This window comes from Apteryx mantelli, chromosome 1 (genome assembly GCF_036417845.1).
Source record: "Apteryx mantelli isolate bAptMan1 chromosome 1, bAptMan1.hap1, whole genome shotgun sequence".
Taxonomy (NCBI): domain Eukaryota; kingdom Metazoa; phylum Chordata; class Aves; order Apterygiformes; family Apterygidae; genus Apteryx; species Apteryx mantelli.
In genome coordinates this window covers 148774230-148787798 of record NC_089978.1, presented here as the reverse complement: position 1 = coordinate 148787798, position 13569 = coordinate 148774230, and positions in this window count along the sequence as shown.

Below are 13569 nucleotides of genomic sequence, written 5' to 3'. Positions count from 1 at the left end.
TAGGTTAAGCTGATTAGGGAAGATCTGCTCATGGGGAGGATCTGAAGTGAAAACAAGTGAAAAAGGCCTATTGCCAAGTTCCTGTGTCAGAAAACTGGTGCAAAAGTATTGAAATCAGTGAGTTAGCTCTAATATGCATTGGTATAAATATTGGCTTGCGACATTTTCTGCCCATTGATATCTCAGATATTCCAGTTTGTAGAAGTGCTGAATTCCTCCGAGAACTTATCAAAGTCCTCCTCCTGCAGGCCTCGGAGGCCAGCTGAGCTCTGAGTTTCAGCCCTGTCATGAGGTGTCATGAGGGCTTTTAGACACTGGAGTTGCAGGGCTACTGCAATGTCACTAGCTAACCTGTAAGGATCTCTCTGTTCCCCTGGATTGCTCTGTTCTCCCAGGCGAGGCACTTAGAAGTAATTTGGTCCACCCACACTCAGAAAGGTCAAAGCTCTCTTATCCCCCCAAAACCCAAATTGAATTACTCTTAAAGACTGTGAATAGGTGCTAATGTCTAATAAAGAGTTATAAAGCCTCATAACCACTCACTTCAATTTTGTCATTTTTTATTCCAAATCTTACTCCAGGAGGACCCACCAAAAGTAACTATGAAAAGCAAGCACATGTATATTACTCAGTACTCCACATAATATGAAGTTACTAAAAGGATCCAACCTTCCTTAGACCATTTTTAGCAGCTTGCAAATCAAAAAAAATTGAAAACAGCAGTTTTAGATAATTAATGTATGATGAATTCAAACTTACCCCAGTCTTTACAGGATGTTAGCTGAAAGACAGAGTTCTCTAAAGCAGATACATTCTCTATTGATTTGTATTTTGATGATGATTAACTTTGGGAAATACCTGACTCTGTTAAATAAACAGTATTTAAATCACTGACCTGGTTTTCTTTTCACAATATTTAATGTTATGCTGCCAGCCTAGTAGTATACCTTAAACATATAGAAAATGCTGAACTGTATGAACTCACCTTTTCCTCTGCCTAATGAAATAATAGTATTTTCAGTGACAACTCTATAAAAATCTGGACTTTGGCAAACCAGTTAATCATTGATACCAGCAGTATTTAAAATAAAATTAATGAGAAAAAACACCACAAGATTTAATTAACGGCAATTTTTTAAAATGAACTAATGGGAATGAATAACTTCAGTACAGAGGGATAAAACATCCCACAGCTGTCCACAGTGCTTATCCTTTAAAAAAAATCTAATTGCGGACTTGTATTTTTGAACTTGAGATAATCTCTTCCAAGTTTAGTGACACTGAGACGTACGCGGACCCTATTCTGTCCTGCACTAGCATGCAGCCATTAAACAAACAAACAGATGGAAAGAAACAGCAGAAGAGAGAGGGCAAGAGAGGTGGGGAGAGACAGAGAGATTCAGAGAGAGAGACAACTTACTTTGTGTCACTTCTGTGTCAGGCTGTTGCTTTCCTGTGCCCAAGGGCTTTCAGGCTTGGAGCCAGAGCAACGTCACTGCAGAAGTGCTGCCTACTCGCAGAAGCAGAGCTCTCCACCACATTTTTTTAAACCCTGGATTTCCTTCTTACGTTGATTGCAAAACTTTCCCACAGTCAGTGATACAAAAGCTTCGCAAAAGAAGGCAGGTTTCTTGTGCTGTCATTACTTTGGCAGTCTATCTGCCAGCCTGCTAGTGGTGCCAGCCTCTCCCAGGAGGAACAACTTGTTTTCTTCTTTTTTTTTTTCTTTTTTTTTTAAAGTCTAAATGCTAAAGCTGCTTTAAGCACCTCTACAGAGGGGACTTTGTGCCACCCACCAGCCACCCCAGCTACAGAGTGGCTCAGCTCACATGCAAGTGCTCCGAGAGTTATCCCAAGTGTGTTACTTGCAAACACCATAACTTGCACTTATTGATGCCTTTGCTGAGGGTCTTGGCAGAGGTGCTAAGGGATGACCTAGCTCCTCAGGAGGATGTGGACTGTACCTTCATATCTGCCAGTTTGAGTATGGGCCCTCTGTGCCACAACCCTGATATAGAGGCAAAGAGAGTTACCCTCACAGAGACCTAAAGAAAAGTGGATGCCCTCAGGCAATCACTGCCTCCTGTCATAGACCTTCTGTGCCTTAGAACTCAGGGTAATTTAACACAACTGCATGCCATTCCCACAGGTGCCAATAGGAGACGTAGGATGATACAGCCGCCCCTCAGAGCAGCATGCTGGCTGCAGGCTGGCCACACATGAGGAATGAGCCTATTATGTATAACTAGCCTGACTCTCACATGCTGACCATCCACAAATATTTTCTAGCTCTTAAATCTAACCAGGCACATAGAGAGTGCAAAAGCAGCTAGTCATTGTCTTCTTTAGAGCGGAATTGTCCAGTGGGGGGGAAAAAAAAATCTGACTTAAAGGTCCTTCCAGGTATTATAAAAAGATTCTCAAGAAAAGGGGGGGGTTGGTTGGCTTGTTGCCATTAACAGCATGGTGCTCACTTTTACAATGACAAAATTGCAAAACCGGATTCATGTCTAATTAAAGGGCCATTCTTCTCAAGTGATTTAAATCTAAATATATATCTAAATATAACGAAAACAGTCTTTTGACTGCAATAACTTCACAAACCCTAGAAAAAAAGCATTGTGCTACCATCACTTTTCTTTACAGTGAAAGGTAAATTTCTGAAATCCATAAGAGTTTGACAAAGTTTGGATGATGAGCCTTCATTAGCCTTTTCCGTATAAAAGATTGACACCATAAGTTAAGAGGTTTGCCAAAGATTAAATTGATTCAATGAAATGCATGGCAATTTATTATTTACTCCTGAAGCTAAAATAAATTGTAAATTTGAGAAGTCCAGAAATTTTCAAATTCTCACTTCTCCCTGAAGCTTAGTAGTTAACTGCAGACAATCATTTCATCTGCCACATTCACACTTGCTATTGGATTTTGCTTGATACACTTTTGCTTATTTTACTATGATGATTATACGTTAATTTTTTTTAATTAGGGGTCTTTATTTGCTTTTCTCACTTAAAGTTTCAAATTTTCCACTTTGCCTCCGTGACTTTATTTACCCTGTGGTATGTCATCAGATACTCAGTGAACAGAGCAAAACACAGTTCATTTCTACCATTGGGTAAGAATACATGCAACACAGATACATTTTATTTATAATGGTTCTAATTATGATGTTCCAGTATTAGTCTTTAAATACTTATTTTCTAGTTTAACTAACCTAGTTTTAACCTGAGGAAAGAATGTACGTATGAAACTTTCTTTCTCTTAAAACAACTCAGATTACAGGAAACACAATCAAACCTAGACTTCAGATAAACTGATCCACTGTCTCATCTGCTCATATATTTATTTAAGTGAAGAAAACCTATCTTTCCCTAGTTCTTAATGTCTTAATTATAAAAAAAAAAAACAACTTTGTTTAAAATGCTTAGGTTCATTCCCCAGAATATCACCAAAATAAACCAGAACTGGCTTCATCTGATAATTTTGAAGTTACACATATTGCAACCTACATTTGGACTGTTTTTAACTATGAGGTTATTAAAAAGTTTGAGGAAAAATGTATATGAACATTAGCAATGGGCTCTCTATTTGTTATTGCCCCCCACTTGCAGTCACATAGAACAACAGAAGTCTGTTGGAAACGTAATTGCAAGCCCATCGTCTAGGAGGTGAAACGGCAGAGCAAAGTTCTCAAAGTGAGATAGGCAGGAAAATCCCATCAGCACTTCCATAAAAGTATTTTAAAGTTAAATTCCAAGGGGTTTAATTTTAGAGGGCATGACCTCTTTGTGATTGTCTCACACAGATCAATAGGATCCATTTACGTGGCAGCACTGCCTGGATCCAGTGCAGACACCTCCAGATGAAGCAGTCAGTCGGTTTCTCTTTATAGTCAGAGGAGAAAAAAGAAGCTTTTCCAAGGGTGTGAGTTGTCTGGTCTATTTTAGTTACTTACTTCAGAATGATATGAAATAACTCTTGATACAGCCGTGAAAGAAGGCTAGACAACAAGATCAGCTTTTGACAAAGGAAAGTCAGTAGAGACGAATCCCACCATAACAGACTTTGGCGCTCCCATAAAAATAGTTTTCCGTAGCTTCTGCAAACTGGGCTCCTGTACCTGTGACAGTGTTTGCCATAGTACCTCTCAGAGTGACTCAGTTGTGTTGAGGCAGCTGCTAATAGACATTAGAGGAAAAAAAGGGCCCTTGTTCTGGAAGGGCGGTCTTGGTGAGGCAAGCCACGGCCACCAAATCCCTGCCAACCCACCAGCACGTGTTGGCAGAGAGCACCATCAGCAGCACACATCAGTGCCTCTCTGAGAGCCACAGTGTGGGTTGTTGTGTCAGCCACCAGCCTGACAACTGGCTGCAGGTTGGCCTTGCCCCACAGGGAACCTGTTCTGCAAGGCCTGTGATAGCACAGAAAATCAAAACCAGAAGAGCAGATCAACAGCAAGCAATTGTTTATTGTCACTGATGTAGATTGTTCCTCCTCCCAGTATGACTCAGTGCTGTCTCTCTGCGGCAGGCTGAGCAGCAGTGGCCATCTCCGTGACAAGTGCTCAGGAGGTGGGCATCAAAGCCCCCCTGGGATGGCACTGAGAACGGCTTTCAGGATTGGAGCTGCTGCCTGGCTCCAGATGGGCACTACGCTGTTTAACACTGCCAGCCATGTTCCCAAAGCAGGACACAGCGTTCCTGATATGATGCGCCTGGCTGAACGGAGCTGCCCATCGACGCCCTTTGTGTGTTATGAACCGCATCAAACAGGTGCAAGATATTCTGCAGCTGAGGACAAGTAAGGACATTCAGAGCAAGTGGGCACATGTTCCCCGTGTTCAGCTGGCTTGTTTGCCCCAGAGGTCATTTTGTGTTTTAACTTTGGTAGTCGATTAAGAATTTGCAGAGGTTTAAGGTTTGGCCACCTGCCATGCAGAGGTAAGCCAGATGGCAGCTCCTGCTCAAGAGGCTGCCCATTGAGCGCTGCATCTCATTCATCAGCAGTGGAAGCATTGTGCAAGGGGAAGGTACTTGTCACTATTTTAGTCATGCTTGGTTGCACTGATTAAGCTTTACTGTCAACAGAGCTTGAGCCTTAAGCTGCCCAGTCCCAAGTGCCAAGCTTGCAGCCCAAAGATCACATGGTGATGCCGTGTCAGGGCTGATGTGGCTGCAAGACCAGGACTCAGAGAGCTCAGTCTGCAAGTCAAACTGGGGGTTCCCTCAGAAGACAGTAATTAGTAGTGGAAGGAGGCCAAACATGAATACTGATAGCTTGTCCCCTAGACTCACTTAGACACTGAAGCAAACAAGGAAGCAGTCAAACCTACTGGGGACACTTTCAAAGCTCCAAAGTGGAAGTCTAACTACCATTGACAACCTACAGAAGGTAGATGCCCACGTCCTATTTATGCCATTGCAAATCACCTATTATATGTATTTCATTTGAAGGCCATATTAAACAGGAATCTCATAAAGCAAGGAGGGAATTTAGCTCCTAAAAATCACAGCCTTTTCTCTTTTTTTGGTGCAGACAGTTTGGATTAAAAAAATGTAAACAAGCAACTCTATAGTGGAATATGATCCAAGTCATCCTCAAATATGTTGGCACTGATGTTTTTATCAGGTCTAGACCTCTGTTGTCCTCTCCAAGCAGCGAAAGCCACAGCTCTGGGGGATCTACCCACCACACTGCGCCTGCTCTGTGGGAGTGCAAAAGAGTGCCCAACACGGACGGCAAGGAGGGGAGAGCCTCCTCGCACCAGGGAGCTGGCATCTGGAATGGTGCTTGTACCTTCACAAGCAGAGGGCCAGAGGTTTCACAAAGTTTAGGAGGTAAACAAATGCTCCACATCTAAATAGTTAGTTCTGAGTACAGAAACATATCTAAAAATTAGATAGATGTGAATGAACATGCTTACTGCAGCTTGAAAACAGGGGGAAGTATAGGAGATGCATCTCATTGCTAACATGCAAATCATTATTAATGCCATTATTTTGATTTGTTTGTATGTTAGGTTGCTGTAAACTTGCCTTCACCTTTTTTAAATGAGAAGAAAATTCAAAGTACTTTATATGCAAGACTATAATTATTTATGCATTTTAGGCTTTTTTTCTAAATGATGTTGTAACAATCATTACAAAAAACTTATGAACTTTCTGCTTTCCCTTAAAGAGTGCTAGACATGAGAAGCTTCAAGGAAAACATATCCTGATTTCTCCCAGATCAGTGTTTCTCACCTGCAATTCCAAGTACAGATTTGAGAAGGCAGTATTTTTACAGCCACTTTTTGCAGCAATATTTTATAGAGAGTTTTGGTTTTTAATGAAACAATGAAGTATTTAAACATTAGTTATGGTAATTTGGTTTGAGGGGGGTCGGTTTTTTCATGAGGAGTATGTAAAAGAAAGTTTTATTGGAAAGTGTCACTGAAACTATTGTGCAGTATAATCTCAGTGAATTATGGAATTATTAAAAAACAGGAATTTTTTTCTCATAGGTCCTGTGCTAAGGAATGTAAAGATATCTTCCTCTACAGTCTGTAAAACAACTGCTAGATAGCGTCAGTGATGTAATGGTAAACATTAAAAAGGCAGTATATTCACCATTTTGGTGTTCCACTCCAGGCAGTAGCCATGTTTCTTTTCTTCTTCGTGGTGAGCCATGTTTCTTTGGTTTTCAGCTGGGTTTGGGTGTTCTGAAAAGCAAAAACAGGAGTCTCTGAAATAAGTTTCTGGCATTCAGCTCCCCAGGGTCAATGACAACACAGTTTAAAAAAACAATCTTTGCTTTTTGTTTTGTAAAGGGTACAAATTCTGGAAAAATCTCACACCAAAAAAATGGACAGAGGATAATATCAAAATGTAGGAAGACCTTGGATAAAGCAATACTTGAAGACCTCTTTCAGGGCAATGAATGCCTTGAAATGTTCCAGTGTTCCAGCCAAGAACTGGTTTTCGGTGCAGCTATGATAAGGATGCTCATTAGATGAACATCACATATATTTCATGCATTCTCAGGACAAATTTTAAGGTTCTTAGTATATAGGGATGATACAGGCTTACTTTAAAGAGATTGACAGAAGTAAATATCTGAAGAATGTAACAACACAGAAGAGAAAAAAACAGACATTAAATGACATGAGTAAGTCCATGGTAAAAAAAGAATTAACAGAACAGAATGTCTGTGACACATTGGGAAAAGTTCCAAGACAGTAAAACAGAGTCTAAAATAATCCCCAGAGAATCTCCATGCCATTTAGATTTTATCATCAGACTTGACAAACATTAGTAGATAAATGCCAAGAAATATTGGCAGCAGAGAATGTAATTTACTTACTGTATGCAATTTATAGACCCAGAAGAGCTAAACAAACACAACTGGACTGGAATGAGAGGCCTTGGTCACTAAATTGTTCCTATCTGTTCATTACTATCACTGCCTCGTTTCTCCGGTATGAGCACATTACCAGCCGATAGTAGTTTAAATCCTCCTTGACAGCCTGGGGGTTGCCAGTTGCAACTTGCTGTGCAATTGTTATATTCAAGCCAGATGCACCAGATGTTGTGCCCCTGCCACAGTGGAGAGGCTGGTGGTGTCAGCCTCAGCACCCCCTGCTTATTTCCCCTCCCTCTCTTTCTAGAGACCACAAGCAATATTCTGTCATGGTGGAGAGCTGCCTGCCAACCCAGCCCCCTTGGGAAGTTGGGATTTTTTTTGAGCAAAGCCCAGGTCACGCTGGAGCTACGCAGTTCCCCACTGGCAGTGCGAATCCTATGGGACAGAGGCCAGCTCATCTCGTTGCAGGACACACACTGACACATGGCAAAGCCTTTAGTGAGGGGCAGAGGTACATATTTGATTATCAGATCACAAGTGAAAAGGGAAAGATTGCCAATCATTATTATAACCTATGTGATAGTCTGGGCTGACGTGCCATTTCTTTTCCTAGAGCTTGTCTCATTTGTCTGGGGCAAGGGATTATTCCAGCATACATTGCACTTGCTAAAAGTCCTGTCCAGGCATTAATCCTCAGCTGTTGCCTGGCCATCTAAGGTCTGATACCCCCAGCCACCTGTCTTCTACTTCTCATCCTGCAGTACATAAACGCTCAGTAAGGATCACTGTGCATCCTGGAGTCACCTGGATTCCTTCCATGCAAACACAGGCTAGGTGGACCCTCTTGGCACCTCTTCTCTTTCCTGTTACAATCTTTAAACTAAAGACATATGTAGACTTACCTTAATCTTGGTGCTCTCTCTTCCTAACACTTTATTTAAAGATGATATTGCTTAATGGATTTGTGATAATAAACATGCAAATTGAGCGTTGATGGATCAGCCGCCATTTTGGGGCACTCAGGCATTGAATTTCACAGAGTACTCCCTATTCTTAGTCATCTGCACACCTGGGAGACTGACTGAATTGCAGCCCTATTTGGACTCCTCTTAACTCAGTATTATTTAAGTTGTGAAAACACATATCAAAAAAGCATGAAAAAGTACCAATTATACCAGCTATACTGAATGATTTCAGTGGTTGACCCTCAGTATTAAAGCCGTGTAAATATATGGCAGAAGGGCTTTCTGTGTGATATGGATTTCTTTTGGATTTATCAGCCCACAGTACTGAAGCAAAACAACTCTCCCTCATCTACCAGATTCTTCCTCTCTCCAAACATTTATTAAAGCCATAATTCCTTTTTAATAATACCACTATTTGCTGCCATGGAGGAGTGTAGTATCAAATTCAGAAGGACAAAGTTCATGGCAGAAATAAAATTAAAAAAAGATCTGGAGAAAACTAAGCTCTTCTCTACATACCATTGGCATTTCTAATTAGTAGAGAAAAAAAGGAACTGGACCTAAAGATCTCCAGTTGCAAGGAAAGCTCATAACCTTATCTAACCTTCATTGCTCAGGCCTTGTCTGATCTGAAAACATGGCAAGATAAATTAGCAAAGAAAGTTAGAAACATTGAATAGCTTCATGTTTAATATATTTGAACTCAGAAATGACTTCCTTAGCACCCAGAAGAGGATTTCAGAAGCCAGACTTCTACATAAAAAGATTTAAAAAAAAAGGAGAGAAATGTTGGGCCACCGATTCCATTGAATGGATGTTGTTACTGACTGCAACATCCCTTAGTAGTATCTGTCTATTAAGTTGTAATAGCTGAAAAATAAATGAGTGGATGAACAATGAAGGTTATGTGTCTGTATGTGAGTGTGTGCAAATATCCTTGATAGAATATGCCTCCAAACTCCTAGTCATAAGCGGAAGTCACAAAGCAGCAACAGCACTATCTCAAATGCTACTACCGTGTTACTCAAATCCTTCAGGAGGAATTTTGAGAGTTACGATGCAGAAGCTGAGTAATAGGGTAGGAAAGTGGGGAAGGAAAGTAGGGTTAGGAAGCAGGGCTCACGCCCTCTTGAAATATACGTTGCAATTCTGAAAATGTCTGCAGAAACTTCAGATTTTTTTATATACGATTCCATCTTTATATCAGAAAGTTTTCTTGAGGTTGGTTTGCCACCTACAGAGGAAAAAAAAATCTTCAAGTGCCAGACTGCACACAGTTGCCTTCACTGGGACCTTCCAGAGAACAGCCTTGAAACAATAGTAACAGCAAAGGTACAGCATGATCTGGACCACTTTGTTTTCCATTAATCTCAAATGAGAAGTCTGTTTTTTTTTTCCAAAGCCTGTTTGGAACCATTTAAATGATAACATTATAAAGCTAGGTAGTCTTTAAATAAACACAGGTTTGTTTTACAAAAACTCAGCCTCTGTGCTCAACTTCTTTTTTTGTCCCCTACACACACGCCACCGTTTCTCATCCAAAATAGGCGCTCTGCCCTCTGAGTGAAGACTTTCCTGTCCCACTGCCCAGGCTATAAGGATCCAGCAAGTTCCCACCCACAGACATATGCATACATGTCTGTCCTAAGCAACTGCTGTTTGTATTTCCAAAACACCTCTCTCGGAAATTAATAGGCATATATCACACATCCAGCCTGCAACTTCCAAGTGGGGCTCATCCTGATGGGACATCAGGCATTGCCATGCCTAAGCTTTACCTTCCAATGGGATCTACAAGTTTTTCTCATGCAATCTATAAGCCTTTAAAAAAAATTTGGGCCTTGGGCTCCCTGGACAAAGCAAGGGAAAGGTAAATTACCTAGCAATTTCCCGCATTCCCAGAGGAAGTCCTAATCGCAATGAAAGTTCAAAACCGCAACCAGCATAGCTGGGAACACGTTGTGCCTTCTTAGTAAAGGAAGAGACTGAAAAATCTCTAAAAGAAGCAGCAATAGCCAGGAATTTGTTGCTGAATATATCCAGTTTTTATCACATGAGCAAACTTATATAAACTGAAAAGTTGTTTAAATTCTTCCTCTGCCAAATCTCATCCCAGGCATTCTCAGGAAGTTACTTCCTCCACATCCACAGACTTAATTACCTCTGGGTGCTGTGTTATATGAGTTTGTTTGGATGAGAAGAGTCTGTAGGGAGGAGTCATCTGATAAAATTCAACCTGAGATAGAAAGGACACAGAAATGGTCCACTGTTTATAGGTGAAATGACTGAAGAAAGAAAGTGAACTTGAGCTGATAATGAGGCTTGTCCAAAACTGTAATGCTTGTTGTTCAGAAGCTATACGTTAGCCTAATATGTATGTATCACAAATATGAAGCCAGCATTCATATCATAAACCAGATAGACTTGCCCTCAGCAAAATTATTATGCAACAGTGCAGGTTTGGTCACCACACCTCCTTCCTGTCCATTAATTAAAATGGACTTGACAGGTAACATTTTTTCTCTTTTATACTCCCAGATGAGGAATTTTATCTCTAAAAAAAAATCATACCTTAACCAAACTGCATCATCAGCAATATTTAGCCGTGCACTTGGAATAGGTTTAAATTCTTAAATGTTAGAAACAGCAGGGAGACAATGACATTTGTGTAAGACACAACATTTTTTAAGGTAGTTCCAAACCTGTTAATAACAACTTGTAAAATACTGAGAGACTTGGCAAAGAAATAGATGATGAAATTAAAAGTTGATACAAAACAATGTAAATATAAAAATAGTATCATATCCTACACATGCATAAAGATGTGCTTTAAATAAAGTGTTAGCTTTTTCAGTGAGATACTGAAGACTTTGTGGGTATTTCTTTGAAAATGTCAACTCAGTGCTGGACCACAGTCAAAAAAATAGATCAAGAATCAGGAAACATTACAAAAGGCACTGAATACAAAACACTAGATGAATACATGATATGCACACAGTTTTGAGTACCATTGACTTTAAAATATCTCTAAGATGATAGTATTGGTCACACTGCCAGAACAACATCAAGTGTTGGTTTCTCAGCGTCTGTCAGCTTCTGTATCCAGGCATGAGCACCCAGTCCTCCACTCGGCAGGTTTAAAAATCAAAACTCAACCCATAAGCATCCTTTACTGAGCCAGCGATAAACAAATGTGATTGACTGTATTGTGAAAGCCATCTGCTCAGCTCCCAAGCACTCAGGAAATAAACTTACCACACATTTTTATCAATTCAATATGGGATTTATTCAACTAAAGCCTTCATATGCGACTACTTTATAGAAAACCTCACACTTACTCTGTTACTTCTACTGACATTATTTCTGGTTTTGGCTTGTGTTACCCATTGTGCTGATGTATATCTCAGTGCTTGAAACAGCAGACCAGGATCAGCCCAAACTTTCAAGCACAGTGGTTATGATTTTAGTACTTACTGCAACCTACAGCAGTAGCCTCTGTTCAAATGAGCGTCACAGCTATGGCATTTTTGCAATCAGTCTTGAGATGTTTGATTTCATGAGCACAGCTCACCTGCTTAAAGAATAAACATCAATGTGACCGCTCATTTTAAAGTTAGACACATGCTTAAATGCTTTGCTGAATTGAGGTCAGCATGCTCAGAACTTGGAAGGATCAAGTCTAAAGTTTGGCTTTACATTTGAAGGAATAGTTCCAAGAATATTTTTTTAATCTCCTAACCTATTCCCAGGAATATTTGTTGTACCAGGCATGGCATATTATAAAGATTTTATTAAAGATTACTTTGGAATGACCCGTACTCTCCATTTCCTGGTTTTGCTCTGGAGAAGTAATGTTCCCATCTTAGACTTATGCCAAGACACCTCTCTACCATGCCATCATTCATTCTCTCCACCCAGCGCTTTCTAAGTCAATGAGCAGATTGAGTAGCAGGGTAATGATTTCAGACTGTCTGGTGAAGATGGGTTGTTACTCTGCCACACACTGTCAAGCAGATGAAGTGAAACAATTAAAAAGAAAATGTATGTCAGTACCAAAAGGCTAAACGTCAAACTTGGAGACTTTCCTATCTGCTTCCTTCCATTTCAAAACACAGTGAGTTAACTGGGCCTGACTCTTTGGCAGTGGTCCATTTATATGGCACAGATTTACTTAAGTAACAAGGCCCTTTTGTTTGCCACAGCTGTGAAACTTTGGTATGCTGTATCTTTTCATGTTTCCCAGGTTACCTTGGCACCAAACTGTGACTAAATGCCTGCAAGAGATTTTTAACTCTAGCTTTGGAGGAATAATAATCACCACAAGGAAGAATGATGGCTTTAAGTAAGTGCCCTAGGGTAGCAAGAACAATAATGAAAATCAGCTGTGCCTCAAATAGTCACGATGCCGCTAGAATACCTGGGGAATAATAGAGAACTGTACTCTTTGCTCTGTTGTGTTACAGCCTGCATCACGTTTTCCTTTTCTTCTCTTCCTCTTCCTCATTTTATAGCAGTTCAGCTCCATCAGCTGGTGCAAAGGGAGAAAGGAGCTGTGACCTATCTTTTCAAAAGAATTAACTGTAAGACCTCCCATATTTGAAGCTGAAAACTTTAAATTTTGGAGCTGAATTCCCTGCTCCATGGAAGGAAATGGCATTTTGTCTTTGAGGGACATGATTTCGCCTGAAGCAATTTCAAGCATACACACACGCAGTTAATGAGCCACCCTAAAGAGTCTGGTATAACCTTATAACTGCTGTAACGTAACTATGTTGGTGAAATATCCTTCCTGTTTTTATGTGACTGCAGAAGGTCCCAGATGTATAAAATCAGAGTGATTCTGTATAACACAGATTAAGTAGGTAGGAAACACTTGCAAGTGCTGGAGCATTGGTCTATGGTATAGAATACAGTTCCAGAAGCTCCCTCCATGCCTTATGCAGCAGGGAATAACAGTCAGGGGCTTGGAGGATTTCCAACAGCTACACCAAAAGGGCCTGAGAAGTTCTTGTATGGCCAGCTCCAGAACAGACCTAGGCTCTGCACTGAAGTCAAACATGAGGCAGTTCCAATCCAGAGGCTAAACAGCGATGCACTGTACTCAACCAAATATGCACCTAGCATGATGTATATCCCTATGAGCAAGATTGTCTGTATGGGTCTTTTACTGAGATATCTAAGACATCTTAGGGCAGTGGCTCATTGACATTGAACCCCAAATGGATACTGTCTTCATTGTGGCATCACATATGAGAGAAAT